The sequence below is a fragment of the Manis pentadactyla genome, chromosome 3 (assembly GCF_030020395.1).
Source record: "Manis pentadactyla isolate mManPen7 chromosome 3, mManPen7.hap1, whole genome shotgun sequence".
Classification (NCBI taxonomy): domain Eukaryota; kingdom Metazoa; phylum Chordata; class Mammalia; order Pholidota; family Manidae; genus Manis; species Manis pentadactyla.
The window spans coordinates 120034062-120061130 of record NC_080021.1 but is presented as its reverse complement, the minus strand read 5'-3'; the positions used below and the strand labels follow the sequence as shown (position 1 = coordinate 120061130).

At 42.7% G+C, this 27069-nt stretch overlaps 1 protein-coding gene and 1 pseudogene across 25 annotated transcripts in view; both read left to right on the top strand.

The window, feature by feature from the left end:
- LOC118907736 (rho-associated protein kinase 1-like) overlaps positions 1 to 22289 on the top strand; it is a 141780-nt pseudogene extending 119491 nt beyond the window's left edge.
- The window catches only part of PARD3 (par-3 family cell polarity regulator), an 815317-nt gene that overhangs the window by 119776 nt on the left and 668472 nt on the right, over positions 1 to 27069 (top strand). The gene's annotated exons all lie outside the window — the stretch shown is intronic.

Below are 27069 nucleotides of genomic sequence, written 5' to 3'. Positions count from 1 at the left end.
AGAGAGAAGCCTTATTGTTTGAAAAGGTTAGCTTTTTACTTCTTTGCATATTTATGACCTGTGGCTTCTATGTCCAGCATTTGTCTTGAGGTGTCTTTACCACTTGGAAGAATTATGATACTCGGTAAATTCAACATGTGGCACGAGTTCTATTTAAAGGTTGTGATTAGGTAGGAAGAAGAAAAGCTATAGAAGTAGCAGGCAGAAGAAAACCTGGGAAGATTGATTATTTCTTTGACATATCTTCTTGTAGAGTAACTTCAGCATGGATAGGTTTTAAGCTACTACTTAAATTGCGCACACACATTAACATAATAGGAGTATAGTTACATAACCAAAGCATATCTGTAATTACCAGCCATCACCAGTGAAACCAAGAAAACCAGTTAGGCACCTTAGGCATTTGTGAAAACTTACCTATGATATGGTGGATATTGTCCAACTGAACTTGAACAGTCTGAGAGAAATCAGACAAATTAAAACAACCCATTCCTGGGGAATGTTCACATCCCTTATGTTCTTTTAACAGTAAATAGTCTGTAGTTGTAAGATTTTGGAGCGCTACAATTTGCACTTCTCCTAATTCTTGATTGAGTTCCAACAGTATAGATCCAGTCAAATTTGTTGTTTTACTGTATGCACAGGCCAGCTTAGATATCTCCTTCTTCATTCCAATGGCAAGTCCAGGCACTGGTGGGATGAGTGCATCTAAAGCTGTAGCAGTGCGTGGATCTTTGTTGGGGTTTTTTGATGATCATCTTCTGGCATGAGTCTTCCAGAGAGTGCTGATGTTGGAAGTTCTTTTTCATATCGTATCTTAGTTCATTTTCGGGGTAGCCCAATTAGGCTTTGATCCTCTGTATAAACACAAACAGACCCTTTGCCTACACTTTTATATGTCCTTTATACCCTTGTGTAGAACTCATTGGAGGTTACCACACAGGAACTGCCCTTTTTTTTTTTTTTTTGGTATCACTAATCTACACTTACATGACAAATATTATGTTTACTAGGCTCTCCCCCATACCAGGTCCCCCCTATAAACCCCTTTACAGTCACTGTCCATCAGCATAGCAAAATGTTGTAGAATCACTACTTGCCTTCTCTGTGTTGTACAGCCCTCCCTTTTCTCCTACCCCCCCATGCATGCTAATCTTAATACCCCCCTACTTCTCCCCCCCTTATCCCTCCCTACCCACCCATCCTCCCCAGTCCCTTTCCCTTTGGTACCTGTTAGTCCATTCTTGAGTTCTGTGATTCTGGTGCTGTTTTGTTCCTTCAGTTTTTCCTTTGTTCTTATATTCCACAGATAAGTGAAATCATTTGGTATTTCTCTTTCTCCGCTTGGCTTGTTTCACTGAGCATAATACCCTCCAGCTCCATCCATGTTGCTGCAAATGATTGGATTTGCCCTTTTCTTATGGCTGAGTAGTATTCCATTGTGTATATGTACCACATCTTCTTTATCCATTCATCTATTGGTGGACATTTAGGTTGCTTCCAATTCTTGGCTATTGTAAATAGTGCTGCGATAAACATAGGAGTGCACTGATCTTTCTCATACTTGATTGCTGCATTCTTAGGGTAAATTCCTAGGAGTGCAATTCCTGGGTCAAATGGTAAGTCTGTTTTGAGCATTTTGATGTACCTCCATACTGCTTTCCACAATGGTTGAACTAACTTACATTCCCACCAGCAGTGTAGGAGGGTTCCCCTTTCTCCACAGCCTCGCCAACATTTGTTGTTGTTTGTCCAGTAAGGATGGCTGCCATCCTTACTGGTGTGAGGTGATACCTCATTGTAGTTTTAATTTGCATTTCTCTGATAATTAGTGATGTGGAGCATCTTTTCATGTGTCTGTTGGCCATCTGTATTTCTTTTTTGGAGAACTGTCTGTTCAGTTCCTCTGCCCATTTTTTAATTGGGTTATTTGTTTTTTGTTTGTTGAGGTGTGTGAGCTCTTTATATATTCTGGACGTCAAGCCTTTATCGGATGTGTCATTTTCAAATATATTCTCCCATACTGTAGGGTTCCTTTTTGTTCTATTGGTGGTGTCTTTTGCTGTACAGAAGCTTTTCAGCTTAATATAGTCCCACTTATTCATTTTTGGTGTTGTTTTCCTTGCCCGGAGAGATATGTTCAAGAAGAGGTCACTCATGTTTATGTCTAAGAGGTTTTTGCCTATGTTTTCTTCCAAGAGTTTAATGGTTTCATGACTTACATTCAGGTCTTTGATCCATTTTGAGTTTACTTTTGTATATGGGGTTAGACAATGGTCCAGTTTCATTCTCCTACATGTAGCTGTCCAGTTTTGCCAGCACCATCTGTTGAAGAGACTGTCATTTTGCCATTGTATATCCATGGCTCCTTTATCAAATATTAATTGACCATATATGTCTGGGTTAATGTCTGGATTCTCTAGTCTGTTCCATTGGTCTGTGGCTCTGCTCTTGTGCCAGTACCAAATTGTCTTGATTACTATGGCTTTATAGTAGAGCTTGAAGTTGTGGAGTGAGATCCCCCCTACTTTATTCTTCTTTCTCAGGATTGCTTTGGCTATTCGGGGTCTTTGGTATTTCCATATGAATTTTTGAATTATTTGTTCCAGTTCATTGAAGAATGTTGCTGGTAGTTTCATAGGGATTGCATCAAATCTGTATATTGCTTTGGGCAGGATGGCCATTTTGACGACATTAATTCTTCCTAGCCATGAGCATGGGATGAGTTTCCATCTGTTAGTGTCCCCTTTAATTTCTCTTAAGAGTGACTTGTAGTTTTCAGAGTATAAGTCTTTCACTTCTTTGGTTAGGTTTATTCCTAGGTATTTTATTTTTTTTGATGCAATTGTGAATGGAGTTGTTTTCTTGATTTCTCTTTCTGTTGGTTCATTGTTAGTGTATAGGAAAGCCACAGATTTCTCTGTGTTGATTTTGTATCCTGCAACTTTGCTGTATTCCGATACCAGTTCTAGTAGTTTTGGGGTGGAGTCTTTAGGGTTTTTTATGCACAGTATCATGTCATCTGCAAATAGTGACAGTTTAACTTCTTCTTTACCAATCTGGATTCCTTGTATTTTTTTGTTTTGTCTGATTGCCATGTCTAGGAACTCCAGTACTATGTTAAATAACAGTGGGGAGAGTGGGCATCCCTGTCTAGTTCCCGATCTCAGAGGAAATGCTTTCAGCTTCTCGTTGTTCAATATAATGTTGGCTGTGGGTTTATCGTAGATGGCCTTTATTATGTTGAGGTACTTGCCCTCTGTTCCCATTTTGCTGAGAGTTTTTATCATGAATGGATGTTGAACTTTGTCAAATGCTTTTTCAGCATCTATGGAGATGATCATGTGGTTTTTGTCTTTCTTTTTGTTGATGTGGTGGATGATGTTGATGGACTTTCGAATGTTGTACCATCCTTGCATCCCTGGGATGAATCCCACTTGGTCATGGTGGATGATCCTTTTGATGTATTTTTGAATTTGGTTTGGTAATATTTTGTTGAGTATTTTTGCATCTACGTTCATCAGGGATATTGGTCTGTAGTTTTCTTTTTTGTTGGGGTCTTTGCCTGGTTTTGGTATTAGGGTGCTGTTAGCTTCATAGAATGAGTTTGGGAGTATCCCCTCCTCCTCTATTTTTTGGAAAACTCTAAGGAGAATGGGTATTATGTCTTCCCTGTATGTCTGATAAAATTCCGAGGTAAATCCATCTGGCTCGGGGGTTTTGTTCGTTGGTAGTTTTTTGATTACCGCTTCAATTTCGTTGCTGGTAATTGGTCTGTTTAGATTTTCTGTTTCTTTCTGGGTCAGTCTTGGAAGGTTGTATTTTTCTAGGAAGTTGTCCATTTCTCCTAGGTTTCCCAGCTTGTTAGCATATAGGTTTTCATAGTAGTCTCTAATAATTCTTTGTATTTCTGTGGGGTCTGTCGTGATTTTTCCTTTCTCGTTTCTTGTACTGTTGATTTGTGTTGACTCTCTTTTCTTCTTAATAAGTCTGGCTAGAGGCTTATCTATTTTGTTTATTTTCTCGAAGAACCAGCTCTTGGTTTAATTGATTTTTGCTATTGTTTTATTCTTCTCAATTTTATTTATTTCTTCTCTTATCTTTATTATGTCCCCCCTTCTGCTGACCTTAGGCCTCATTTGTTCTTCTTTTTCCAATTTCGATAGTTGTGACATTAGACCATTCATTTGGGATTTTTCTTCCTTTTTAAAATATGCTTGGATTGCTATATACTTTCCTCTTAAGACTGCTTTTGCTGCGTCCCACAGAAGTTGGGGCTTAGTGTTGTTGTTGTCATTTGTTTCCATATATTGCTGGATCTCCATTTTGATTTGGTCATTGATCCATTGATTATTTAGGAGCGTGTTGTTAAGCCTCCATGTATTTGTGAGCCTCTTTGCTTTCTTTGTACAGTTTATTTCTAGTTTTATGCCTTTGTGGTCTGAAAAGTTGGTTGGTAGGATTTCAATCTTTTGGAATTTTCTGAGGCTCTTTTTGTGGCCTAGTATGTGGTCTATTCTGGAGAATGTTCCGTGTGCACTTGAGAAGAATGTATATCCTGTTGCTTTTGGATGTAGAGTTCTATAGATGTCTATTAGGTCCATCTGCTCTACTGTGTTGTTCAGTGCTTCCGTGTCCTTACTTATTTTCTGCCCGGTGGATCTATCCTTTGGGGTGAATGGTGTGTTGAAGTCTCCTAGAATGAATGCATTGCTGTCTATTTCCCCCTTTAGTTCTGTTAGTATTTGTTTCACATAATGCTGGTGCTCCTGTGTTGGGTGCATATATATTTAGAATGGTTATATCCTCTTGTTGGACTGAGCCCTTTATCATTATGTAGTGTCCTTCTTTATCTCTTGTTACTTTCTTTGTTTTGAAGTCTATTTTGTCTGATATTAGTACTGCAACCCCTGCTTTCTTCTCGTTGTTGTTTTCTTGAAATATGTTTTTCCATCCCTTGACTTTTAGTCTGTACATGTCTTTGTGTTTGAGGTGAGTTTCTTGTAAGCAGCATCTAGATGGGTCTTGCTCTTTTATCCATTCTATTACTCTGTGTCTTTTGATTGGTGCATTCAGCCCATTAACATTTAGGGTGACTATTGAAAGATATGTACTTATTGCCATTGCAGGCTTTAAATTCGTGGTTACCAAAGGTTCAAGGTAAGCCTCTTTAGTATCTTACTGCCTAACTAATTTGGTTATTGAGCTGTTATATACACTGTCTGGAGATTCTTTTTTTCTCTCCCTTCTTATTCTTCCTCCTCGATTCTTCATATGTTGGGTGTTTTGTGCTGTGCTCTTTCTAGAAGTGCTCCCATCTAGAGCAGTCCCTGTAAGATGTTCTGTAGAGGTGGTTTGTGGGAAGCACATTCCCTCAGGTTTTGTTTGTCTGTGAATTGTTTAATCCCATCATTATATTTGAATGATAGTCGTTCCGGATACAGTATCCTTGGTTCAAGGCCCTTCTGTTTCATTGTATTAAATATATCATGCCATTCTCTTGTGGCCTGTAGGGTTTCTTTCGAGAAATCTGATGTTAGCCTGATGGGTTTTCCTTTATAGGTGACCTTTTTCTCTCTAGCTGCCTTTAAATCTCTTTCCTTGTCCTTGATCTTTGCCATTTTAATTATTATGTGTCTTGGTGTTGTCCTCCTTGGATCCTTTCTGTTGGGGGTTCTGTGTATTTCCGTGGTCTGTTTGATTATTTCCTCCCCCAGTTTGGGGAAGTTTTCAGCAATTATTTCTTCTAAGATACTTTCCATCTCTTTTCCTCTCTCTTCTTCTTCTGGAACCCGTATGATACGGATATTGTTCCTTTTGGATTGGTCACACAGTTCTCTTAATATTGTTTCATTCCTGGAGATCCTTTTGTCTCTCTCTATGTCAGCTTCTATGCGTTCCTGTTCTCTGATTTCAATTCCATCAATGGCCTCTTGTATCCTATCCATTCTGCTTATAAACCCTTCCAGTGTTTGTTTCATTTCTGTGATCTCCTTTCTGGCATCTGTGATCTCCCTCCGGACTTCATCCCATTTCTCTTGCGTATTTCTCTGCATCTCTGTCAGCATGTTTATGATTCTTATTTTTAATTCTTTTTCAGGAGGACTGGTTAGGTCTGTCTCCTTCTCTGGTGTTGTCTCTGTGATCTTTGTCCGCCTGTAGCTTTGCCTTTTCATGGTGATAGAGATAGTTTGCAGAGCTGGGACTAGTGACGGCTGGAAGAACTTCCTTTCTTGTTGTTTGTGGCCCTCCTCTCCTGGGAGAACAGCGACCTCTAGTGGCTTGTGCTGGGCAGCTGCGCGCAGACAGGGTTTCTTCTTCCTGCCGGGCTGCTATGGAGTTTATCTCCGCTGTTGCTGTGGGCGTGGCCTGGCTCGGGCAGCTACTCCAAAATGGTGGAGTCGCGTTGGAGCCGGAGCGGCTGGGAGGCTATTTATCTCCGTAAGGGGCCTCCCTGCTCCCTGCAGCCCAGGGGTTAGGGTGCCCAGAGATCCCCGGATTCCCTACCTCTGGATTAAGTGTCCCGCCCTGCCCCTTTAAGACTTCCAAAAAGCACCTGCCAAAACAAAATAACGACCACTGAGAAAAAAAAAAAATATATTAAATTAAAAAAAATGTTTTTTAGTTAAAAAAAAAGAAAAAAGGGTGGCCGCTCGTTTTTCGTTATTCTCCAGCGCCAGCCTCAGGCATCTGCTCACCGGTCTTGCTGCCCTGTTTCCCTAGTATTGGGGTCCCTATCCCTTTAATACTTCCAAAAAGCGCTCGCCAAAACAAAACAGCAAAAAAAAGAAAATGGTTGCTCGCTTTTCTGGTGTCCTCCAGCGCCAGGCTTCCAGTGCCCGCTCACTGTTCTTGCTGCCCTGTTTCCCTAGTATTGGGGTCCCTATCCCTTTAAGCCTTCCAGAAAGCGCTCGCCAAAACCAAACAGAATAATAAAAGAAAAAATGGTCGCGCGCTTTTCTTATGTCCTCTGTCGCCCAGCCTCCAGTGCCTGCTCACTGTTCTTGCTGCCCTGTTTTCCCAGTATCGAGCGCCCTGCACTCTGGCCCGGATGGCTGGGGCTGGGTGTTCGGCAGTCCTGGGCTCCGTCTCCCTCCCACTCTGCCTATTCTTCTCCCGCCGGGAGTTGCGGGGATGGGTGCTCGGCTCCCGCCAGGCCGGGGCTTGTATCTTACCCCCTTCGCGAGGCGCTGGGTTGTTTCAGGTGCGGATGTCGTCTGGATATTGTCCTGTGTCCTCTGGTCTTTATTCTAGGAAGGGCTGTCTTTGTTATATTTTCATAGATGTATGTGGTTTGGGGAGGAGATTTCCGCTGCTCTACTCACGCCGCCATCTTCCGCCCCTCCCCCCTGTGCTTCTTATGTATATATATAGTCCCGGCAGATCTTCACTGATGGGAATTTGACTCATCTTTAAGTACAGAAGCACATTGTCTAAGTGTTTTTTGTGAAGTACTTGGTTGATATAATATGTATTTACTTCTTTGGGTTGCATAATACTGATGCATTGCATTAGAATAAGTTCTCTGAAGAAATTATTTGTTGAACTTGAGAAATAAATTGTAATTTTCCAAATCACAAGTTATGAAGTTAGGACATATTTCATTTTGCAGTTCATTTATGACTTAAAAACCCATAGCCTGCTTACGTATTCTTCACACTTTTCTTTTCTGAGAAAGGGAAGGTTTTGTCTTTTATGAGGTTCATTTTGTCAGTTGGAAGTAAGTGGAGAACAGCTTTGATTTTACCTTTACAGAGGCATAATTTACCCTTTTTGTGGATTATAGTTAGCTTTATATTAGGGATTTTGAGAAAGGTCGTTTATATTATGTTTGAATTTGCTTACTGGAGCAGACACCTAATAAAACTCATCATGCCTGCCCCTAGGTTTTTTTTTTTTTTTAAACTGGGTACTTTTTCACTTTTTCTTGTTAGTGACAGCATGGAAATATGTTTGCATTAAGATCTTAGGCAACTACTAGTAAAGAAAATGCCCTTTTTTCTCTAATTTTATGTTAAAGGGAAAGAGCCCTTTGAAGAGTGACTAATGGGATTTTTCAGTACTAGTGATTCTGGCAAGGTCAGCTTCCATTTGCCGTCCAGAATTGGCTGGTGAGTCATGTGTTTGGGCATGACTAGTGGTGTTATCTTTGAACTTTGGTAGTATAAAGTCTAAGTAAGAGGGAAGCAAATGTTTCATTGTAACAGTGAGACTTTTATGTTTGCAGTTGATATAGGTGTATTGCCTGTCCCCTGTGTTTTTCTTGTAAACTTCTTTTTGTCACTGGATCCTAGCTGACTCCTTTCTTGCAGTGTCACCTCATTTCCTCCAGAGGGCAGGAGAGAGGGAGAGTCAAAGAACGGGTGGGAATGGGGAAGAGATCCTACACTGGGGTCTTCATAGAGGAACTCCTCTTTGGAGTTGCTGGCTGTGGGTAAAATTGTAACATTTCCAGAATATCTCACCTGGCTTTAGTGCATTTGCATATCCTCACGGGTGGAGAGAAGTTCATCTCCATATCAGTGGATAATTACCTGGGCAACTTAGGGTGTGTCTGAATCTGAGAGTTTAAAGGAGGGGCTGGCTTGCTTGCTTGCTTCTTCAGGAGCAGAGAAAGACTGCCCTGGACTGCAGTTTGTAAGCAATAAACGGGTTTTAAACTTTATTTCTCCCTTTGAACAGATTTCGGATTTTAAAGGTACTTTGCCCCGGGATTTTCTCTCCCCGGACTTGCATCTGGTGGCAGTCAGCAGGGAGCTTCTGAACTTGAAATCTGTTATAATGGGCGTGACCTTTGGGAGGGCTGCTCCTGTGGATGGTGGGGACGCCCTAGTGGATACGGTGGCAGGGGTGCCGCTTTAGCTGTTATTATCCCCCCAGCTGTTGTGCGGCTTCCAACTTGAGAACCCCTAGTGGGGAATTGGTCTAGGGTAAAGTACCTCTTAGAGGAGTGGGCCTTCCCCAGAACTGGGGAAGAGTGGAAAATCCAGAAGCTGCAGAATTAGCCCTCCTTGAGTTGGAAGACTGCTTGGAGACCTTAGGGGGCCATGTAGTGGCTGGCATTGTAGGGTCACTGTTAATCGAGATAGCGGAAAATGTTATACAGGAGAAAGAGAGGATTATCGAGGGACTTAGGCAGGAGAGAGACACACTTCAGCATCGCTTGGAGGAGCTGGGTGATAACCTATGGGATACTGTTAAAGAAGAGAGACAGTTACTGAAAAGGCAAATCATGCTCCTAGAAGATTCTTTAGCAGCGGTGAGGGGGGAGACAGCAGGAAAAGCCATATTGCAGGAGGCCGTGGGGGAGGGGGAGGAAAGAGTAGTGCCTTCAGCCCCGGAGACGGGTGGAGGGAGAGCCCTTGGTGGAGAAGCCCGAGGGAGAAGAGGAGGAGTGGGGCCGTTGGTAGATCTGCTACCCAGGGCACCACCAGAGGTACCATCTTCTCCTGTTTTCAAGGCCTGCCCAGCTGTAATTAAGAAAGTAAAAGTGAAACAACTGCGGGCTGCTCAGGGGAGGGGCAGCTCCCTTCCCAGGTTGTGGAGCACTCCATGCTCCGCCCCTATACCCAGGATGAGCTGGTGGACATGAGTGTCCGGTATAGGCAGAGGCCACTCTAATCTCTGCCTACATGGCTTTTACATCTCCGATATGAGGGTGGAAAACATTGTTGTGTCGGGTATGGAGATGAGTAGAATGGCTTTCCTGATGACTCACCCTTCCCTCCTTCAGCGGTTGCTAACGCCTCAGGGAATCAGACACTCCTGGAATGGCTGACAGCTGCCATCAGGATAGTTTGGCCTAATCAGGGTGATTTACCATATTTTTCCAGTAGTTGAAAAATGTATGCAGAGCTCCAACAGGCACTGTGGGAATTGGGTATGAAAAACATCATCTATAATATGGACCCCCAGGGAACTGATGAGGTGTTCACTATAGGAATGAGAAACCTGGTGCTGCATACACATCTCTCTTTGGGTTCCTAGTGACTACTCTTGACCCCTGCAAAGGGCAACCCATAAGTGAGGCTACTTGTACTTTAGCAGATCTGGGGGAGGTTGAAACAATAAGGGCATGGAGGGAAGTACAGGCCATGACTGAAAGGAGAGGTGCAAAAGGCCCCGAGAAGGTCTCAAGGACCCAGATGTGGGTTGATTTGATAAAGGCCGGGGAAGTGAAAGAAAAACTCGATGGGCAGCCCAATAGAATATTGTTAGAACTGTAGCACCAATTAAAGCCAGAATAGCAGTTCTCAGCCACTGAGGTCCAGGACATGGAAACCAGAGTCAAGGCCTCATGCCCAGCCTGTGTCCCTGCAAAACTTCATGGGAGACAGTACTCAGGATTCACCTGAGCCCTCATCCCCACATGGGGACGATTGGGCATCGCGATTTGACTTAGGGGCGGGGTCAAATCCCCACCTTGGGGAACATCGTGGGGACCAGAGGCCACATGTAGATTTAGCAATTCCTTGGTCCCCTGTAAACATACAATGTGTCCTGGTGCTGGTGGACACAGGAGCTGAGTGTTTTTTGATTCATGGCAACCCTGAGTGTTTTCCTGAGACCCTGCTGTGATAGATGGCTATGGAGTAAGGCAGTTAGAGTGAAGAGAGCCCAAACGTCACTGGGGATAGGACATTTACCAAGAAAGGAGGATACTGTGTACATTTCTCCCATCCCTGAATATATTTTGGGGTTAGATATCTTGCAGGGCCTGTGGTTACAGACCACTGCACGTGAGTTCAGACTGAGGGTAAGTGTGGTAAAGGCAGTTATGAGGAGACATGCTAAGCACCCATCTGTGGCTCTGCCTGTACCTCAGTGAATGACAAATATTAAGCAGTATAAATTGCCTGGGGGGCACAAGGAATTATTGGAGAAACTCTACAGGAGTTGGAGAGGGTGGGCATCATAAAGCCCATTCATAATACATTTCCCCAGTGTGGCCAGTGAAAAAGCCAGATGGCTCCTGGTGTATGACTGTGGACTACAGGGAATTGAATAAAGTCACACCCCCTTTGCATGCTTCTGTCCCCTCTATAGCAGACATTCTGGACACCCTCAGCCACGAACTGGGAACATATCATTATGTAGTAGATCTTGCTAATGCTTTCTTCTCTATTGACATAGCACAGGAAAGCCAGGAACAGTTTGTCTTCACGTGGGAAGGCTGGCAGTGGACATTCACTGTCCTTCCACAGGGATATGTCCACAGTTCCACCATCTGTCATGGACTTGTAGCCCAGGACTTGGCCACGTAGAAGAAACCACAAACAATGTGGTTGTATCACTACATTGATGATATCATGCTCACATCTGATTCTCTTTCAGATTTAGAAGGGGCAGTTCCTAGACTGTTGCAACATCTACAGGAGAAAGGATGGGCTGTGAACAGCACCAAGGTTCATGGACCCAGTGTGTCTGTGAAATTCTTGGGGGTTGTCTGGTTGGGTAAAACTGAAGTTATTCCTGAAGCAGTTATAGACAAGGTCCAGGCTTTCCTCACCCCTACCACAGTGGCAGTATTACAAGAGTTTTTGGGTCTTTTGGGCTACTGGGGACTGTTTATCCCACATTTGGCACAAATTCTGAGGCCCTTATACCGGTTGGTATGAAAGGGCATCAGGTGGGACTGGGATGAGACATGTGCATCTGCTTTTACTGCTGCCAAGTGGGCAGTCAAGGCCGTACAGGCCTTGAATGTAATGGACTCATCAAGGCTCTGTGAACTAGATGTTCATGTAACTGAAGATGGTTGTGGATGGGGTCTTTGGCAGCAGCTTGAATGGACACGCCAACCTGTTGGATTCTGGTCATGACTATGGAAAGGAGCAGAGGTCTGGTACACCTTGATAGAGAAGCAACTGGCTGCTGTGTATCATGCCTTGCTGGCTATGGAGCCCATTGCTGGAACAGCTCCGACCAAGGTAATAACCACCTGTCCCATCGCAGGGTGGGTGCGAGACTGGACCCAAAGGGCATGGAGTGGTGTGACACAGACACCTACAATGGTCAAATGGGACACATATTTTTACAGCAGGGTAGCACCCTCTCTACTAGCTCCTTAAGTGGAGAACTCCAATGCTTATTGGGGCCAGTGACTTATACCAGTGGAAAGCAGGAAGAACTTGCTTTTCAGCCCTTCATAGATGTGACTCCTTATCAGGAGGGAAAAGCCCCTATACCTGAAGATGCTTGGTACACAGATGGCTCCAGTCGTGGACAGCCCCCGAAGTGGAGGGTTGTGGCTTTCCATCCTAAGACTGAGACAATATGAATGGAGGATGGAGAGGGGAAGAGCAGTTAATGGGCTGGGCTGCAGGTAGTATGGCTTGTGATCCACCCAGGAGCCTACCCCATAGTCTTCTGTACTGACAGCTGGGCTGTCTATTGGGGCTTGACCCTGTGGCTACCGACATGGTGTCATGCCAACTGGATGGTTGGTCACCAGGCCCCTTTGGGGGCAAGAGTTGTGGGAAGGCCTATGGGCCTCTGGTCAGACTAAGACTGTTACTGCATATCACGTGATTGGCCATTTGCCTTTGGCATCCTCAGGGAGTGATGAAGCAGACACATTGGCCCAGGTGGGCTGGCTAGAAGGAAAGCCTGCCTCTGAGGTAGCCCAATAGCTGCACTAGCGTTTGTTGCACGTGGAGCAAAAAACAATGTGGGCTGTAGCCCGTTGGTGGGGCTTGCCATTGACCTTTGAAGAAGTCAGCAAAGCCTGGAAGAAGTGCCTTGTGTGCTCTAAGAGGGACTTACACTGAGTCCCACAGCAACATGGGAAGATGGTAAGGGGCCAATACCCCTTGTCAGGTGGCAAATGGACTATATTGGGCCTCTGCGCATATCAGAAGGATATCGGTATGCCATGATATGTGTGGACATGGTTACTGGACTATTGGTTGCTTTTTCTGCATGTTGTGCAGATCAGCAAATAACCAAGAAGGATCTGGAGCCTCTCTTTGCAGCCTATGGCTGGCTGCAGATGATTGAAAGCGATGAAGGCACCCACTTTACTGGACATGTGTTACAAGAATGGGTGCAGCATAAAATAAATAATAAAATAAAGTGGAAATTTCATGTACCATATAATCCTACTGTGGCAGGCATGATAGAGAGCTACAATGGTTTGTTGAAATCTGGCCTGAAGTTGGACACCAATAGTCTACAGGGTTGGTCAGTTCGCCTATGGATGGTGCTGCAGCGTTTGAGGAGCCACGTAAAGGAGCTTTGAGCCTTGTGGATATGCTCACACACCTTGCTGCCTCTCCTAAAGAGTTGTATGTGCAAACCAAAGAAAACCTATTGAAGCCAGGATATGGCCAGCAGAGCAACATCCTGCTGCCAGCCCCAACTGAATTAAGCCCTGGAGACACTGTTGAATGGCTCTGGCCCTGGACATTTCGATTCATGGACCAGTGATAGCTGGCCCTTCTGGCACATTAGGGGAAAGTCCTGGAAGCTGGCCTTGTGTGTATTCCTGGAGTAACAGCTGAATGGCCCTCAAAGGTCATGGTAGTGTACCCAAAACATCCAGTAGGTAAGAACATCTTCCGGGGAAGTTTTGTTTTATCTTTATGGCCAGTGCATGTACCTCCCATAGCCCTATATATCGACCCATCTGTATCTCCCGCAGGGAGGGGGTGAAAGTCTGGTATACTAGACCAGGACGAGATCCCATTCCTGCCACTGTTCTTTCACAGGACCACTCTCTTGCATGTATCCTACCTGATGGAGAAGATTTGCCTATGCTGGTGTCGTTGAAACAGTATCTTATAGCCCTTAAGGTTATTTTCTCCTACAGTCCTTGTGGCCTGAATGTGCCCCCTGGCTGCAGCTGCTGCATGATGATTGCTCTGAACCCTGGCTACTGCCTATGGAATGGGTGAGCTATGGACTTAATCTGTATGGGTCTTTGAACCTAGTTAAATCCTCTGGCTTGAGGATTATGATAATTTTATTGCTGTTGCTTTTGTTATGTCATTAGTCTGGTCTCAATGCTCCAGTTTTCTCACCCAGGGACCATTGCAGAAGAAGGGGAAGTAGTAGATTGTAAGGCAATATTTCTGGAGGAGTGGCCTGTGGGTAAGATTGTAACATTTCCAGAATATCTCTCCTGGCTTTAGTTGATTTGCATATATCTTCAGGGCTGGAGAGAAGTTCATCTCCATATCAATGGGTAATTATCTGGGCCACGGAGGCGCCCGTGTATAAACCTGAGAGGTTAAGGGGAGGGGAGTGACTTCCCTGCTTGCTGGTTTCTTCCAGAGCAGAAGAGAAAGATGGCCTGGGACTGCAGTTTGTGAGCAATGAACAGGTTTTAAACTTTATTTCTCCCTTTGACTGATTTCGGTTTTTATAGAGGTATTTTGCCCCGGGATTTCCTTTTCCCAGACTTACACCTTGGCAAACATTTCCCAGGTGTATTTTCCCCTCATCCTTATTTATTAGTAGTATTTTTTAAATCCATGCATGATTTATTTTCAAACTCAAACAAGAGGAGCACTATGTAATGCATATTTTTTATTAAATACATTCTTTATTAAGAAAAGGTAAACATCATAAAAAGATAAAATATTGTACATATTCCAGACTCAACTCCTTTTTGGAGAAAGGCAAATAAAAACTTATAAAAATTTCATGAGACTGCAATCATATAGCAAAATAACTAAGAATATATTACATTCAAGTTAATATCTACCATTATTTTGTAGGTACATTTTATAAAAACTTTAAAAACTGAATCACTGTTCTTGAGTCTGCAGAGAATTTTTGTGGGGAAAAAGTCCATCAGAGAAATCCACTTATTTAAAAGGATGCTAATCAGTTTTGTTTGAAATTAACAATCCTGTGGTCCAGGCAGTATCCTTCAGCTCATCATCAAATGACACTGCCTCTGAGATGTTTAGAAAAATTGGGATTCAGCTCTCCCTGGATAAGCAGTTTTCATGGTATCCAACGTACAGTTCTATGAAAAACTATCATTATTTTAGATTACAAACAAATGTGCTTAAAGTTACTACTAAAAATTTTTTTTAAATGTATCAGAACCACAAGATTTAAATGAGATGTCATTGTTTATAACTGATAATATTGACGTTTATCTGAGACCTGTGATCCTGGAAACAGCAATGGTCAAAGAAATCCCCCCAACTTAAATTCCAAAAATAGCTTACTGCAAGGAAGCGCCTTTCCCCATATGACTTCGTTGAGACTCAAGGATGAACTCCTTTATTTACCTATGACAAGGCCAGATACAGACCCTCCACATACCCATTCATTGCCTCATAAATGATTAGCTGAACTTGTCCTCACTGACCAGCCAGAACAATATGCTTGTCAACCAAACCTCAGCTGTATTTTCTTCTTCCCCCAGGCCCCTAAAATTTGAGCCATCCTCAACTTCTTTAAGGGGCCCTCTTTGGAATTGGCTAGCTTCAAGGTAGAACATTTTCTGATCTGTTATGTAGTCAAGCCGTTTTTCCTCCCACTTTCCTAGACTCAGTTCTTTCTGGTCTTGTTTACTCTTCCCTATAAAGAAAATATTTTTGTCTGACCTTTGAGAAGCTTGCAGATCTTATGAATAGTCACCCAGTCCCTATTGCAATAGTCCTTTTTGCCCTGTGGGTAAGCCTTTCAAAAAAGATCTCTCCTTACCCAGTTAGATCTGTTTATTTAACACAACTCTTAAACAATTTGTCTGCCCTGTACACTGTGTTTCACTAAATTCATGTAGGCATGGAATAAACCCTCTAGTTTGAGTCAGTCCACACCATTCTTCAATGTTCTATAGAGGCCGCGTTCATTTAGTCATGATTCAAACATTTAAATTAGTTGCCTCGTCCCTTACACCTAAGATTTAAATTCTGTAAACCCAGTTGTTACACTTGGGGGGCAAATGGTCAAGTGCTTTTTTGACTTGGTGTGCTTATTTTATTATTCATTCTTGGCCTGATTTAGAAATAAATCATACACAAAGTCCTGTGTTTACAGGCAGTGTGCCTTATTCACAGAGTGATCACATATAGTTGCACAAAGAGGTGCCCTTCTTAGGATGATACTTCACAGAAAGGATGAAATTTGGGTAAAGTTAGATAAATCACACTGTGGGGAAAATTGCAAAATTTCCAGAATCGCTCACCTGGCCTTAGTGCATCTCCATATCAATAAGTAAGAACAAGCCTCTGGGCTGACTCTAATCTTCCCCACCACCAGTTCTCCAGCCTTCCCTCTCCTAAGCCCATGTCGGGCACCGACCTCATGTGGCCCTGCTGAACCATGGCAGCAGCCCCAGCAGTCTCTGCAGTGACGGAACAAATGGGGGAGTGATGTTCCGTGGCCCGAGCTGTGGTGGTGGGTGGCACAGCTCTGCACCCGCCCTTCACTTGCGCCTTAGGTCTTCTCCCTCCCCTGCTCCCCAGAGTCTCCACCCTGCTTCTCTTTCTCTCCCTCTCCTGCCCAGCTCGGGATGGGGAGCCCTCCTCGGTGAAGGCAGCTGGGGTTTTCTAGGCTGCGGCAGCTCGCCGGACGATGAGGCTGGTGCTGACGGCGCTGTCGGTTGTCGAGAGTGGCTGCCGGGTGAGATGTGACTTAGGGAGTTGGAAAGGCTGTGGATCACTGTTGCTCCCGGCCCGGGGTCCAGAGAGTGGAGATCCCCTCAGGGGAGGAAGGGAGCTGGGCACACCTGGTGACCCTGAGGTTCCGGCTCGGCCTTCCCACGGCTGCAAACCCACCGCCAGAGGAAGTTGGTTGAAATTGCTTTCTGCTGCTGGTGCTCATACGAGGGTATTGTCACAGTAACAGCAACATGTCGACTGGGGACAGTTCTGAGACTCGGTTTGAAAAAATTAACAAACTGCTGCGGGATCCCAAATCGGAAGTGAATTCGGATTGTTTGCTGGATGGATTGGATGCTTTGGTATATGATTTGGATTTTCTTGACTTAAGAAAAAACAAAAATTTTGACAACTTTTTAAGTAGATACAAAGACACAATAAATAAAATTAGAGATTTACGGATGAAAGCTGAAGATTATGAAGTAGTGAAGGTGATCGGTAGAGGTGCATTTGGAGAAGTTCAATTGGTAAGGCATAAATCCACCAGGCAGGTGTATGCTATGAAGCCTCTCAGCAAATTTGAAATATTAAGAGATCTGATTCTGCATTTTTCTGGGAAGAAAGGGACATCATGGCTTTTGCTAACAGTCATTGGGTTGTTCAGCTTTTTTATGCATTCCAAGATGATCGTTACCTCTACATGATGATGGAATACATGCCTGGTGGAGATCTTGTAAACTTAATGAACAGCTGTGATGTGCCTGAAAAATGGGCACGATTCTATACTGCAGAAGTAGTTCTTGCATTGGATGCAGTTCATTCCATGGGTTTTATTCATACAGATGTGAAGCCTGATAACATGCTGCTGGATAAATCTGGACATTTTAAGTTAGTAGATTTTGGTACTTGTATGAAGATGAAATAAAGAAGGTATGGTACGATGTGATACAGCAGTTGGAACACGCGATTATATTTCCCCTGAAGTAATAAATCCCAAGGTGGTAATGGTTATTATGGATGAGAATGTGACTTGTGGTCAGTTGGGGTATTTTTATATGAAATGCTTGTAGGTGATCCACCTTTTAATGCAGATTCTCTGGTTGGAATTTATAGTAAGATTATGAACCATACAAATTCACTTACCTTCCCTGATGATAATGTCATATCAAAAGAAGCAAAAAATCTTACTTGTGCCTTCTTTACTGACAGAGAGGTTAGATTAAGATGAAATGGTGAAGAAGAAATCAAATGACATCTCTTCTTCAAAAATGATCTGTGGGTTTGGGAAACACTGAGAGACTGTAGCACCAGTTGTACCAGATTTAAGCAGTGACATTGATACAAGTACCTTTGATGATTTAGAAGATAAAGTAGATGAAGAAATATTCCCTATACCTAAAGCTTTTGTTGGCAATCAGCTACTTTTTGTAGGAGTTACATATTATAGCAATTGTAGATACTTGTCTTCAGTTAATCCTAATGATAATAGAACTAGCTCCAACGTGGATAAAAGCTTGCAGGAAAATTTGAAAAAAAGCATTTATAAGCTGGAAGAACAGCTGCATAATGAAATGCAATTAAAAGATGAAATGGAGCAGAAGTGCAGAACTTCAAACATAAAACTAGACAAGATAAAGAATTGGATGAAGAGGGGAATCGAAGAAATCTAGAATCTACAGTGTCTCAGATTGAGAAGGAGAAAATGTTGCTATAGCATAGAATTAATGAGTATCAAAGAAAAGCAGAACAGGAAAATGAGAAGAGGAGGAATGTAGAAAATGAGGTTTCTATGTTAAAGGATCAGTTGGAAGACTTAAGGAGAATAAATCAGAATTCACAGCTTGCTAATGAGAAGCTGGCACAATTACAAAAGCAGCTAGAAGAAGCCATTGACTTACTTAGGACAGAATCAGACACAGCTGTAATATTAATGAAGCATCACACAGAGATGAGCAATTCTATTAGTCAGCTAGAGTCCCTAAACAGAGAATTGCAGGAGAGAAATAGAATTTTAGAGAGTTTCAAGTCACAAACAGACAAGGATTATTACCAGCTGCAAGCTGTGTTAGAAGCTGAACAAAGAGACAGAGGTCATGATTCTGAGATGATAGGAGACTTTCAAGCTCGAATTATATCTTTATAGCAGGAGGTGAAGCATCTCAAACATAATCTTGAAAGAGTGGAAGGAGAAAGAAAAGAAGCTCAAGACATGCTTAATCACTCAGAAAAGGAAAAGAATAATATAGAAATAGATTTAAACTATAAACTTAAATCATATTACAACAACAGAACAAGAGGTAAATGAACATAAAGTAACCAAAGCTTGTTTAACTGACAAACATCAGTCTATTGAAGAGGCAAAATCTGTTGCAATGTGTGAGATGGAAAAAAAAGTTAAAGGAAGAGAGAGAGTGTCTTGTGAGAAGGCTGAAAGTAGGTTTGTTCAGATTGAGAAGCAGTGTACCATGCTAGATGTTGATCTGAAACAATCTCAGCAGAAGCTTGCGTGTTTGCTGGAAAATAAAGAAAGATTGGAGGATGAAGTTAAGAATCTCAGTCTTCAGTTGGAGTGAGAATCAAATAAGTGACTGTTGTTACAAAATGAATCGAAGACTCAAGCATTTGAAGTGGATAATTTAAAAGGTCCAGGAAAGCAGATGAAACAGGAAATAATTATTGGAAGCAAAAAGATTATTAGAATTTGCGTTAGCTCAGTTTAAAAAACAATACAGAGGAAAAGAAGGACAGATGCAGGAGCTGCAAGATCTGCTTGAAGCTGAGCAATATTTCTCAACACTATACGACTCATGTAAAGGAATTTAAGGAAGAAATTGAAGAAAAAAACAGAATTTAAAGAAAATACAAGAACTACAAAGTGAAAAAGAAACCTTCACCACTCAGTTGGATCTAGCAGAAACAAAGGCTGAGTCTGAGCAGTTGGCTCAAGGGCTTCTGGAAGAGCAGTATTTTGAATTTACCCAAGAAAGCAAGAAAGCTGTTTCAAGAAATAGACAAGAGATTACAGATAAAGATCACACTGTTAGCTTGAAGAAATGAACAGCATGCTTACCAAAGATAGTGAATTATTAAGAAAAGAAAATGAAGAGCTAACGGATAAAAATGAGGAAGGTAGAGGAAGAATATAAATTGAAGAAAGAGGAAGAGATTAGTAATCTTAAGGCTGCCCTTGAAAAGAATATCAACACAGAATGAACCCTTAAAACATAGGCTGTTAACAAGTTGGCAGAAGTAATGAATTGGAAAGATTTAAATATTGATAGAAAGAAAGCTAATACACAGGATTTGAGAAAGAAAAGGAAAATCAAAAGCTACAACTGGAACTCAACCAAGAAAGAAAGAAATTCAACCAGACGGTAGTGAAACATCAGAAGGAACTGAGTGACATGCAAGTGCAATTGGTAGAAGAATGTACACACAGGAATGAGCTTCAGAGCAGTTGGCTAGCAAAAAAAGTGGTATTGAGCAATTGTGCACTGAACTTTTGGATCTTTCGGATTCCACAAGTGTTGCTAGTTTTTCTAGTACTGATGAAACTGATGGAAATCTTCCAGAGTCAAGAATTGAAGGTTGGCTTTCAATACCAAATAGAGGAAATATCAAACGGTAGGCTGGAAGAAACAGTATGTTATGGTAAGCAGCAAAAATTTTGTTCTACAATGATGAACAAGATAAAGAGCAATCCAATCCATCTATGGTATTGGACATAGATAAATTGATTCATGTTCGATCTGTAACCCAAGGAGATGTGTACATAGCTGAAACTGAAGAAATTCCTAAAATATTCCAGATATATGCAAATGAAGGTGAATGTAGAAAAGATGTAGAGATGGAATCGGTGCAACAAGCCAAAAAAACCAGTTTTCAAAATCACAAAGGCCATGAGTTATTCCTATACTCTGCCACATTCCCGCCAACTGTGAGGCCTGTGCCAAAGCTCTCTGGCATGTTTTTAAGCCACCCCCTGCCCTAGAGTGTGGAAGGCACCACGTTAAGTGCCACAGAGATCACTTAGATAAGAAAGAAGACTTAATTTCTCCATGTAAAGTAAGTTATGAGGTAACAAGAGATATGCTGTTAGCATGTACTCAGGATGAACAAAAAAAATGGGTAACGCGTTTAGTAAATAAGTTCTCTAAAAATCCACCATCTGGTTTTGTCGTGCATCCCCTCGAACACTTTCAACAAGATGCACTGCAAATCAGTCTTTCCGGAAAGTAAAAAAATACATCTGGAAAAACTAGTTAACCATGTGGCCCCAGCACCATGTGGAATCATGTGGGATGCTGCCTGATAAATCAGGTTTCTTTAACCATGCAGAGCAGACAGGCTGTCTTTTGACCCAAGTATCACAGGCTTCAGGGTTAAGATTGTAGTTACTCTGTCCTTGCTTTGGCACAAAAGCACACTGAGGGTTTTTGTTTCTTGTTTTTCTTTTTATTGCCTACAGGTAGATTAGATTAATTTTTACTATGTAATGCAAGTATAATTGAGAGAAAGCTTAGCTAGATATATATTTTTTAAAAAAGGTACTGCCTTTTTGAATTTCTTAGAAAATGCCTGTCAATCATGATAGAACAGTTTTCCTCATACGAATGGGAGGAAGGGACCTTCACTTTCATGTGGAATGGACATCACTATCAAGATCAGCTCATGGAAGGAATAAACAAAATATCTCAAAATGAGACAACCAAAATTCTTTTAAATTTCTTCAGATTCTGTGCTCTTGCAAGACTATACAAAACTATTTTAAGAAAGCAGTGACATCACTTGACTTCAGTGATCTCACTGTAGAATTTAAAAGACTCACTGTTGTTTGCCTATAGTGGACTTGATGGAGAATAAATATCTTACATTATACATTACAAAATACTGTATGTATTTCATTCAGCAAGTGTGTAGATTGGGGAATGGGAGAAGGCAAAAAAAAAAAAAGACATTTAATCTATGCATTTTTGCCAAGCCATATTGAGTTATTTTACTACTAGAGACATTAGGAACTAACTGTAGAGAAGAAGCAATTTTAAGAGCATTTTGTGGGGTGCATAATTTTTGTAATTGTATAATGTATTTCTTTATGGTTTTAAGTGATAAAGACATTAAGTTAACAAACATAGAAGAAATGCATGCACTGTTTAAAATGTAAATTATTCCTAGAATACTTTTGATGGGAGTTGTATTGCCCTTTTAGTGCCTTAATTTGAGAGAATTATTTTACTGCCATGACTAAATATAGAAATTTCTAAGACACATTTTCAAAAAAGTATGTGTTTGTGGATTTTTCATTGATAATTTAATTTTAAATATTTAGAGGTTTGTTGGACTTTAATAAACTGAGTACAGTCTTTGCATCAAACTACCTGCTAAAATAATGAATGACTTTATAAAACTCTGCAAAGTGTGTAGAAGATTACATCAGTATAAAAGAAAATTATGGCAATCCATCTGTTACGTTTTCCAGGTAACACAGGAATTACCAGATAAATACTGTTAAACTCTCGTCCAATAATGAGAGTTGAGTCATATGGGCAGTATGATTTATTGTTTATTTTTTTAACCAAATACCTCCTCAGTAATTTATAATGGCTTTGCAGTAATGTGTATCAAATAAGAAGCACTGGAAAACTGATACATCTCTAGGATGATATGTGTGTTTCAAGTGGTACTGAAAACCACACTGGATGTGATAATAAACATCTGTTATTAATATGCTTATGACTCTGTACTCATTTAATGAGAAATAAAAGTAATTTATGGATGGATGCCTTTTAAAAAAAAGTAATTACAAGGGGGAGTGAGGGCATATCTGGACCAGAGAGGTTGGGTAGTGTGGGTAAAATGGTAATATTTCCAGGATATCTTGCCTGGCTTTAGTGCATCTGCATATCAGTAGGCAGTCCTCAGGGGGTGGAAAGAAGTAGTTCATCTCTGTATCAGTGGGTAATTACCTGGGCGACCTAGGGCTTATCTGAACCTGAGAGGTTAAGGGGAGTGCTTGTTTTGCTTCTGCCTGAGTAGCAAAGAGAAATGACCCCAGATTGCAGTTTGTCAGTAATAAACATGTTTTAAACTTTATCTTCTTGTCTGATTTTGGTTTTAGAGGTATTTTACCCCGGGAATTCCTCTCTTGTGAGTTACAGTGCTTCTCGAACTGGTGTGTGCTCAGATCATCTGTGAATTTTGTTAAGATGCAGTCTGATTTGTAGGTTTGCGATGGAGCCCAAGATTCTTCATTTCTATCCAGCTCCTGGGTGAACTGCTGCTGATTGAGGGATCACAATTTGAGTAGCCATGCCCTAGTAGAAAGGAAACTGATTAAATTAACTGGGGAGCAAGGGTTGATGAGACCATTCTTCCAGGATTCAGGCCAGCAAAGGAAAGTGGGGCTGTATGAGGCTACAATTAAGAAAATTAGAGGATCTCTTAGAGGAAGTGTTAGAAAAGTACCATGGAGCCAACTGGACAATGGTAGGGATACCAATAAAAAGCATGTTAAAAATTGCAGCTCTAAAGATAATCAAGTGCTCTGAACTAAAGGAGCTGCATAGGAACTAGCAGTAGAAATCTAATAAATTAGAAAGATGAAGAAAACTTTTAAAATTACACAAAAATCCAATCTCTGCTCCTATAGGTATGTAAATAACTCTGGGGAGAGGAAATCCAAGGGAAAAATACCTCTAAAACCAAAATCAGTCAAAGGGAGAAATAAAGTTTAAAACTCCTTTATTGCTTACAAACTGCAGTACAGGGCAGTCTTTTTCCTAGTTGGCAGAAGCAAGTGAGATCTCCCCGCAGCCTCTCAGGTTCAGATAAGCCCTTGGTTATGGGACCTGGGTGAGAAAACTGGAGCATTGTAAATAGACTAATGACATACAATAGCAACAGCAATAAAATCATGATAATCCTCAAGACAGACGATTCAGCTAGGTTCAAAGTCTTATGCAGACTAAGTCTGTAGCTCACCCATTCCATAGGCAGGCAGTAGCTGACGAGGTAGAGGGTTCAGAGCAATCACCATGCAGCAGCTGCAGCCAGGGGTGCATCCAGGCCTAAAGGACTGTAGGAGAAAACCTTAAGGGCAATAAAATACATGTTTTAAAGACACCAGCATAAGCAAATCTTGTCCATCAGGTAGGATACATGCAAGAGAGTGGTCCTTTGGTAGAGTGGCAGGAATGGGATCTCATCCTGGTCTAGTATACCACACTTTCACCGCCGTCCCTGTGGGAGTTACAGATGGGTCAATATGTAGCCACAGGAGGTACATGCACTGGCCATAAAGAAAAAACAAAACTTCCCCGTAAGAAGCTGTTACCACCCGGATGTTTTGGTTACAGTACTGTAATCTTTGGGGGCCACTCTGCTGTTACTCCAGGAATATACATGAGGCCAGCTCCCAGGCCTTTCCCCCAACGTGCCAGAAGGGCCAGCCATTGCTGGTCTTCGTGTCAAAATGTACAGGGTCACGCCCATTCAACAGTGTCTCCATGGTTCAGTGCAGTAGGGGCTGGCAGCAGGATGTTGCTCTGCTGGCCATATCCTGGCTTCAATAACTCCTCTTTCATTTGCACATACAGTTGTATAGGAGAGGCAGCAAGGGTGTTTTAGCATATCCACAAGGCTCAAGCTCCTTTAAGGGGCTTCTCATGCCATAACAGGGCAATCTGACCAGCCCTGTAGACTATTGATGTCTGACTTCAGGCCAGTTTCAACAAACCATTGTACCTCTTTATCATGCCTGTCCCACTAATGTTATATGGTACATGAAACTTCCACTTTATTCATAATTGCTGCACCCATCCTTGTAACGCATGTCTAGTAAAGTGGGTGCCTTGATCGCTTTCAATCACCTGCGGCCGGCCATAGGCTGAGAAGAGACACTGTAGGCTCCTCTGGGTGGTTTGCTGATCTTCACGACGTGCAGGAAAAGCAACCAATAGTCCAGTGGGCGTGTCCACACATAACATGGCATACTGATATCCTTCTGATATGGGCAGAGACCCAATATAGTCCATTTGCCACCTGACAAGGGGTATTGGCCCCCTTACTATTGTCTCATGTTGCTCTGGGACTCGGTGTAGTCCCTCTTAGAGCACACAAGGCACTCCTTCTGGACTTGGTTGACTTCTTAAAAGGTCAATGGCAAGCCCCATGGACAGGCTACAGCCCACATTGTCTTTTGCCCCACGTAGAACAAATGCTGATGAACCAATTGGGCCACGTCAGAGACAGGCTTTCCTTCTAGCCAGCCCACCTGGGCCAATGTGTCTGCTTCATCATTCGCTGGGGAAGCCAAAGGCAAATGACCAGTCACATGATATACAGTAATAGTCTTAGTCTGACCAGAGGCCCATAGGTCTTGCCATAACTCTTGCCACAAAGGGGCCGGTGACCAATGACCAACCATCCAGTTGGCATGATACCATGTCGGTAGCCACAGGGTCAAGCCCCAATAGGCATCCCAGCTGTCAGTGCAGACAACTTTGGGGAAGGGTTCCTGGGTCATCATGAGCCATATTGCCTGCAACTCAGCTCATTGGCTGCTCTTCTCCTCTCCATCGTCCATCCATATTGTCTCAGTCTTAGGATGGAAAGCCACAGCCCTTCACTTCAGCTGAAGGGCTGAAAAGCAAGTTCTTCCTGCTTTCCATTGGTATATGTCACTGGCCCCAATAAGCTTGCAGTCCTCCACTGAAGGGGCTAGTGAGAGGGCTCTGCACTGCTGTAAATATGCACGCCATTTGGCCGGTGTAGGTGTCTGTGCCACACCACTCCATGGCCTTTGGGTCCAGTCTCACACCCACCCTGCGATGGGAAAGGTGGTTATTACCTTGGTTGGAGCTGTTCCAGCAATGGGCTCCATAGCCAGCAAGGTGTGGTACACAGCAGCCAGTTGCTTCTCTATCAGGGTGTCCTGGACCTCTGTTCCTTTCCGTAGTTGTGACCAGAATCCAACAGATTGGCATGTCCGTTCAAGCCACCGCCGAATAACCCATCCATAACCATCTTCAGTTTCATCTAGTTCACAGAGCCTTGATGAGTCCATTACATTCAAGGCCTGTATGGCCTTGACTGCCCACTTGGCAGCAGTAAAAGCAGCTGCACACATCTCATCCCAGTCCCACCTGATGCCCTTTCATACCAGCCAGTATAAGGGCTTCAGAATTTGTGCCAAATGTAAGATTAAACACTCTCCAGTAGCCCAAATGACCCCAAAACTCTTCTAAGATCGCTACAGTGGCAGGGGTGGGGAAAGCCTCGACCTTGTCTATAACTGCTTCAGGAATAACTTTAGTTTTACCCGACCAGAGTAACCACAAGAATTTTACAGACAAAACAGGTTCATGAACCTTGGTGCTGTTCACAGCCCATCCTTTATTCTGTAGATGTTACAACAGTCTAGGAACTGCCCCTTCTAAATCTGAAAGAGAATCAGATGTGAGCATGATATCAGTGTAATGATACAACCACACCGTTTGTGGTTTCCTCCATGTGGCCAAGTGCTGGGCTACAAGTCTGTGACAGATAGTGGGACTATAGAGGTATCCCTGTGGAAGGACAGTGAATGTCCACTGCTGGTCTTCCCACATGTAGGCAAACTGTTCCTGGCTTTCCTGTGCTATGTCAATAGGAAAGAAAGCATTAGTAAGGTCTACTACAAAATGATATGTTCCTGGCTTGGGTGTCCAGAATGTCTGCTGTAGAGGGGACAGAAGCATGCAAAGCGGGTGTGGTTTTATTCAGTTCCCTATAATCCACCATCATACACCAGGAGCCATCTGGCTTTTTGACTGCCTGCACTGGGGAAATAAAAGAACTACAAGTGGACTTTATGATGTCCACCGTCTCCAACTCCTGCAGAGTTTCTCCAGTTCCCTTGTGCCCCCAGCCAATTGATAGTGCTTAGTATTTGTTACCTGCCGAGGTACAGGCAGAGTGGGTGACAAAAGAGCTATAGGTGGGTGCTTAGCATGTCCCCTCAGAACTGCATTTACCACACATACCCTCAGTCTGAGCTCACCTGCAGTGGTCTGTAACCACAGGCCTTGCAGAATATCTACCCCCAAAATACATTCAGGGATGGGAGAAATGTACACGGTATACTCCTTTGGGGATAAACACCCTATTCCCAATGGGATTTGGGCTTTCTTCACTCTAATTGCCTTACCCAAATAGCCATCTATCACAGCAGAGATCCCAGGAAAATGCTCAGGGTTTCCATGAATCAGAGAAGACTCACTCTTGTGTCCACCAGCACCAGGACACTGTGTACTACATTCACAGGGGATCAGTGAATTGCTAATTTTACATGTGGCCTCTGTTCCCCACCATGTCCCCCAAGGTGGGGACCTCGACCCCCCACCCCACGCTCCAGTCAATTGCGATGCCCAATCGTCCTCCTGTGGGGTTAGGGCTCAGGCGAATCCTGAGTACTGTGTCCCAGGAGGTTTTGCAGGGACACAGGCCGGGCATGAGTCCTTGACTCCGG